Consider the following 7,179-nt stretch of genomic DNA (forward strand, 5'->3'; position numbering starts at 1 on the left):
TAAATTTCGGTTCCCTGCCACGCGATCCCGAACTTGGCGGTATTTGACGGAAATAACCCTTTCTTGTGCGGCTCGAGACCCCCTTTCTCGACGTCCAACTTGGCGGTATTTGACGAAATACCTATTTGGCGAAAAGCCTGACGGCTCGAGACCTGCTTCCCTACCTGAATGGATAAGATGACAGACGAAGGCAACCGACAGTTACCAACTACCGTCAAAGGTGGGCGGGCCCCACCTGACGTTCCCGAAGATGAAATACTTTGGCAGTTGAAAGAATATGTAGAGCAACAGTTTAATCTGGCTAAAGTGTACACCGAAATTGGGCAAAAATATGGCACCTCCATGGGACAGTGGTCCCTGGAAGATATAAAGAGAGTCTGGGGAAAAACAACCCGTTTAAAGGATAAAGAACGGACCCAATGGTCCCTGGCCATAATGGGCCAGATTCGGCAACGCAATGAGATTATGCGACAAGCCCAATGTGATCGCGACCAAACGAGTGCAAAGGATCAATCGAAGGCGGTCTGCGAACAACTGAAAATTGAAAAGCTTGTAAAGGAAAAGCTAAAGGCCGAAAAACAATCTGAAAAGGAAAGGCTACAGATTGAAATTAAAGAGCTTAAAAAACAACTACAAGACCAGCAGCCGACCCAACCGAAGGAACCGGGACAGCTCTGCGAACCCCGCCGACCACCTCCAGCTAACTTGTATCCGAGTTTGAAGTCGTTACAAAAGGAACAACGGAAGATGCAACTGCGTGAAGCAGGCCTAGCCGAGTCTTCCAGTGAAGAAAGTGACAATGATGATGGGTTACCATTTCCACGACTAGCTCCCCTTAAACAGAAACGCGTTAAGGTCAAGACGGAAAAGAAGACTGTGAACGCTAGCGAGGTCACCACGGCCGAGCACAACGCGTACTGGACACACGTCCCTGCTTCCCCTGAGAAAATAGACAAGTGGTCCACAAAATTGCCCGACCCGAAGAAAGGGGGTCTAAACACGTGGGAGCAGCTGGAACAATTGAAGGGAATTTACGATCTCCACCCATGGGACGGGGTACAGATTCTAGCCGTAATGGTGCCCGGGCGAGCGGGCCGAAAGCTGAGGAGAGAGGTCAAAATTGCTTTGGGTGCAGATGGACAGCTACTTGACGCCGGATGGATTGCGATTAACGCGTGGTTGCAAGAGTTTTGTCCTGTAAAAACAGACTGGAGCAAAGTTGCAGCCTGTCAGCAGAAGAACTCCGAGGACGTGCGGGAGTATGAAGAGAGGTTTAGGTCCAGCTGGGTGGAATACTCCGGGACAGTAGACCCTACTCCAGAGGATCTGGACGACACCGGTTTTGGACCCTTAAAATCTGCTTTTGTTGATGGACTAAAGCCAGAACTGTCTAAAATACTGAAGGCCACCCTACCAGGGTGGGACGCGGTAAGAGCGACATACTCAGAGTTAATTGACAGATGCGCTCAGCTGGACAGGGACATGGGAGTCAAGCTTCGAGCCGTGCAGACGGGTACAGCACCGAAAGAGCCTGACAAAGAGCAAGATAAGCGACCTGGCCCCCTGTTACTACTGCGGGAAGGAAGGCCATTGGGCTAAGGCGTGTACAGCGAGAGGACGAGGCAGAGGACGCCAAGGACGCAACCCGGCACCCAAACCAGCTCCCTCCACTGATGCCAACGACCTCTTTGAGAAGTTCAAACGGTTGACGCCCCAGCAACAGAAGGAGATGTCCTCCTTACTCGATGCGACAAAAACCTAGAGGTGCCCTCCCTCGCCTTTTCAGCGCCTCTCCTAGTGCTAGTAGAAAATAGAAAAGATGGATTGTATGTAACTGCGAGGGTGGGCGATCAAGACATTGACTTCTTATTGGATGCCGGAGCCGAATTAACATGTCTACCTCAACAATACGGAAACTCCCTACCGATGGACGTCAAGACTAAAAGAGCTTACGCAGCTGGGGGCAATGGGTTGGTAATTAAGAGGACCCAGCCCGTACGCATCAGTCTTGGTCCGCACGAATTGATAACACCGGTCTGGGTAGGTCCGGTGGACCAAGCACTCCTCGGTATGGACGTTCTCACTCAGCTGGACTCTTCGTTGCATTTCGAATGTGGCCAGGTTACTTGGTCTATCAGAATTTTGAAGAAAGAGCAGCTGAGGGAGCACCCAATATGGGCCCAGGTAAGAACGATTGTGGGCTACTTCAAATGGAATCGGCAACGTTTACGGGATCCGCTCCACCCTGTACTAAGCAATACCCCATCAGTCAAACATCTATTGCAGGAATCCTACCCGTAATTAGACAGCTAGAGGAGCAAGGTGTGCTGGTTAAAACACACAGTACATCAAACAGCCCTGCGTGGCCAGTACGGAAGCCAAACGGGACCTGGCAGCTTACTGTCAACTATAGAAAGGCTAACCAGTGTATTGATCAAAAGGCCCCTCTGGTAGCTGACCCCTCTACGGTATTTAATGCCTTGAAGCTGGAACATGAATGGTTCTCTGTTATCAATATGGCCAACGGATTTTGGTCGGTGCTACTGGCACCCGAAGTCCAACCGTGGTGCGCCTTTACTGTACAACAGCAGTACACCTGGACTCGCCTGCCGCAGGGTTTCCACAACAGCCCCACGGTATTTCATATGGCCCTGCAAAACCATTTGAGCGAGTTACCTTCCACGTACTCCACGGTCATTCAGTACGTGGACGACATTCTGTTAGCCTCTGAGACAGAAGAACAGCACGAACAAGATCTGCGTACCCTGCTGGACCACCTTCATCAGAGAGGACATAAGGCCAGTATCGACAAAGCACAGATAGCAGAAGGAGAGGTCATGTACCTGGGACAAAAGATTTCGAAAGGAAACAGAGAACTCACCCAAGACAGGACCGCCGCTATTCGAGCTGCCAAACAGCCAACTACTATCCAGGAGCTTAGGTCCTTTTAGGGTTTGTGTAACTTCAACAGAAACTGGATCGACTCCTACACACAGCTGGCTCAACCATTAACCGATCTCTTGAAGGGAAAGCGGGCCTCTAAAGAATCAGTTACGCTAACCAAAGAACAAGAAGCTTTCGAAAATTTAAAGAGGGCTCTGTGCTCAGCGCCAGCCCTGGGAATCCCCATCTGGAGACAAAGGGACACCGAGAAACCTGTCGCACCACAGGCGCTGATGCCCTTTTTAGCCCAACAAATTCACTCCTGGGGACACCTGGCCCCGCAACAGATGACTGCACGGTTCCAGAAAAGCTGGTGGAGCCGAGGGTTTAAAAAACATGCACAGCTGGTAGCTGACCACTGTGTGGTCTGTCAGAAAAACAATCCAGGACCCACTACAATAATGCCTCAACTAAGAGCCCCTGCTCCAGCCGGCCCATTCCAGTGCTTACAAGTCGACTATATCACTCTCCCACCTTGTCGGGTACACCGGCATTTTAGTCATCGTCGATAAATTTTCTAGATGGGTAGAGGCTGTCCCAGCTAGAAGAGCCACAGCCAATCACACCGCTAAGGTCCTGTGTAAAGATTACATCCCCAGATGGGGAGTACCGGTCAGCATTGACTCTGACCAAGGAACCCATTTCACAGGCGCGGTCTGTCAGGAAGTCAGTCGACTACTGAACATTACGTGGGATTAACACTGTCCTCATCGTCCCCAGTCATCAGGCCAAGTGGAACGAATGAATCAGATGCTAAAACAGCGACTATCCAAGTATCACCAGGAAGGAATAAAGTGGCCTCAGGCATTGCCGATAGTTCTGTGTAGTAGCAGAGCGACCCCAAACAGAACCACAGGCTTGAGCCCATTTGAAGTAATAACAGGAAGACCCATGTCTTTGCCGGGAACAATTGATCTACCTAAAGCGGATTGTCACTTGATGAGTGACGCTTTACTAGAATATTGCCAGAACTTAACATTTTCGAGAACATAATAATATGGGGACATTTAAGGTGAAATAATTAATCAATCATGTACTACTAATAAACTAACTTTAGAGCTTCAGCAGACAGCTTATCAGAAATTAATAGTAGCCCATTCAGTGCTGTAGGGACAGTTTATCAGAATGACTTCATAGCTTCAGGGATGCACAGACAGCTTATCAGTAGGAGTAGACTAGCAAGCAAAACTAGCAGGACAGCTGCAGGCTGCTTAATAATAACCCTTTGTATAACAGTCAGCCTAACGGTTCACAAGGAGATAAGGGGATGAAAAACTGCTAGAGTAAGGAGGTGCAACAAATTGACAAGGCAGGACCCCAATCAGGCCAATACACCAAGAAACTGCAGAGTTTGTAAACCAATTGGGAACATAAAGGGGGTGTCACTGATGTGTATGAAGAACTATAAGAAAGGCTTGATTTCCCTGCTCCACCACCCCCGGAGGAAGGTGGAGGCAAAGGTGTTGTTGTAGTTTGCTTTGCTGATGATGTAACCAAGAAGTACTGCAATAAAGTTTCTTAAAGCTACAGTCGGACTTCGTCTCTCTTTGTGCAACTGATGGGATCCAACACTCCTCTACTTCATTTAGATTTTTTAATTTCCAAAAAATAAGAGGTCTCTATATACCTCCTACCAAAATGAATCACCTCACTATATTAAGTTTTATTTTTCATTTAGCTACCCACCTTGCAAGCTTACTTACATCTTCCTGTATTTTGGTGTGGTAATCCACATTCCAAATTTGGTATTACCTGCAATTTTTGACATACTACTTGAAAATTTGTGTCCAAATCATTTACATACATGGTAAGTGTATTCCCAGCACTGATCCCTGCCAGAAATCACTTTCCCCTTGTATGAAAATCCTCCCTTAACACTTACATTTTTTGGCCATCTTCCAATGCATTTTGCAACCTGACCCCTAACTTCACATGTCCTGGCTTCTGTCACAACTCTGCTATGTGTCAACTTATTAAAGACTTCCTCTCAGTACATACATACCTCATCCACTGCAGCGCCTTATCTACTTTTTGCCAGTTGTTGAAAAGAATCCAATGAATGAAGTATGATTTTTTTTCCCCTTTAGAAATACAAGCTGATATCATATAGGTATGATATCCACATTTCAAGCAATGATTGTGGCTTCAGGTAAGTATCAAAGTTGGCAGCTCAAGGGGAAACAGGAGCACCTGATTAACTCCAGTGGGGGAAAAAAAGGGTGTATGAGTTCTGGTATGCATCGTACTCGTTTACACTTCTGTTCTATCACAAGTCTATAGACCGCCACATTTTTAAACCTCAAACAGGATTTTTAGGGTTTCTTTCTGCTAATATCGAGTGCTCGAGCAACAAACAGGCAACACTTCTTTGCCAGAAGAGATGTCACAAGAAATTTAATTTAACTGCGAGGGAGAAGGGTCCGATCACCTAAAGCACACAAGAAACAAAAAGAACAACGTGTTTGACGCTTGCTGCTCTAGGCCCAGACCTCATATTCTTACAACTGGTTAACGTGCCGGTGACTCGAAAACCCAGAAGTTCTTACAGCGCACTTAGCGGACAGCCTGCAATTATTGCCCCAGCGAGCCGCTTCTAAAGCAGCCATGACCCGCACATCTTTCAATAACTTACCTGTGCTCAGGTCCTTTGCCTCAGACCCTCTTTCAGAGGAGAGCTGGGCGCCTGCGCTTCGCGCCTATTGGCCAGAGCAACACGCGCCTGGGCCCGCCCCCTGCGATATCTTGGGTTTTGATTTGCTCACTCAGCTGTCGACCTGATGACATACATCCCCCCCCCTCCCCACTTCCTCGCGCGCGCTCCATTTATGAGGTGGAGCCGTTAGCAGCGGCTCATGATTCCAAGATTTTGATTTAAATCCCCAGCACGCGGAACGGTCTATGTTTTAACCGCGTTCGTTCTTGTTCGTCATGAGGAGGGAACTAAAGCAGAAAAGGCTGAAAACACAGCAGGTCAGTCAGCAACTGCGGAGAGGATATTCACTGGACATCTCATGCTGGGGGCCCTCCAACACAGAAATGAAAATAAAAACAAGAAATGCTGGAACCACTCAGCAGGTCTGGCAGCATCTGTGGAAAGAGAAGCAGAGTTAACGTTTCGGGTCAGTGACCCTTCTTCGGAACAGAAATGAAAATGTTGCCCATCATGATAAAGCTGGTAGCGAGCCAAACGCTACCCCAGAAACATGGGTATGCCAATGTTAGTGAAACAGAACCTCTGGAACATCTGTTCTTTGTTTTGAACTTTTCAACACCACACACTTTACAATTGCTAATGTTTATAATGTTTATTTGATAGAGGTATTCAAAATCATGGGATATGGGGGGGGGGGGGCGGGGTGGTCTGGACAGAGTAGATAGATTAGATTTTTTTTTAGATTAGAGATACAGCACTGAAACAGGCCCTTCGGCCCACCGAGTCTGTGCCGACCATCAACCACCCATTTATACTAATGCTACACTAATCCCATATTCCTACCAAACATCCCCACCTGTCCTTATATTTCCCTACCACCTACCTATACTAGTGACAATTTATAATGGCCAATTTACCTATCAACCTGCAAGTCTTTGGCATGTGGGAGGAAACCGGAGCACCCGGAGAAAACCCACGCAGACACAGGGAGAACTTGCAAACTCCACACAGGCAGTACCCAGAATCGAACCCGGGTCCCTGGAGCTGTGAGGCTGCAGTGCTAACCACTGCGCCACTGTGCCGCCCCAGATAGAGAGAAACTGTTCCCACTCGTGGAAGGATCGAGAACGAGAGGGCACAAATTTAAAGTATTTGATAAGAGAAGCAAAAGTGACATGAGGAAAAACTTTTTTACACATTAGATTAGGTTAGAGATACAGCACTGAAACAGGCCCTTCAGCCCACCGAGTCTGTGCCGAACATCAACCACCCATTTATACTAATCCTACACTAATCCCATATTCCTACCAAACATCCCCACCTGTCCCTATATTTCCCTACCACCTACCTATACTAGTGACAATTTATAATGGCCAATTTACCTATCAACCTGCAAGTCTTTTGGCTTGTGGGAGGAAACCGGAGCACCCGGAGAAAACCCATGCAGACACAGGGAGAACTTGCAAACTCCACACAGGCAGTACCCGGAATCGAACCCGGGTCCCTTGAGCTGTGAGGCTGCGGTGCTAACCACTGCGCCACTGTGCCGCCCCAACATTGAGTGGTTAAGGTCTGGAATGCAC

At 47.9% G+C, this 7,179-nt stretch overlaps 1 protein-coding gene across 2 annotated transcripts in view; it reads right to left on the reverse strand.

Moving 5' to 3' along the window:
* The window catches only part of LOC137375318 (COP9 signalosome complex subunit 7b-like), a 65,850-nt gene extending 60,200 nt beyond the window's left edge, over nucleotides 1-5,650 (reverse strand). For both annotated transcript variants that reach the window (XM_068042293.1, XM_068042292.1), the window contains exon 1: nucleotides 5,576-5,650. The gene's annotated coding sequence lies outside the window, so the exon portion shown is untranslated. The remainder of the gene's footprint in view (nucleotides 1-5,575) is intronic.
* Between the last annotated feature and the right edge of the window lie 1,529 nt (nucleotides 5,651-7,179).

Source organism: Heterodontus francisci, chromosome 11, assembly GCF_036365525.1.
Source record: "Heterodontus francisci isolate sHetFra1 chromosome 11, sHetFra1.hap1, whole genome shotgun sequence".
Lineage (NCBI taxonomy): Eukaryota > Metazoa > Chordata > Chondrichthyes > Heterodontiformes > Heterodontidae > Heterodontus > Heterodontus francisci.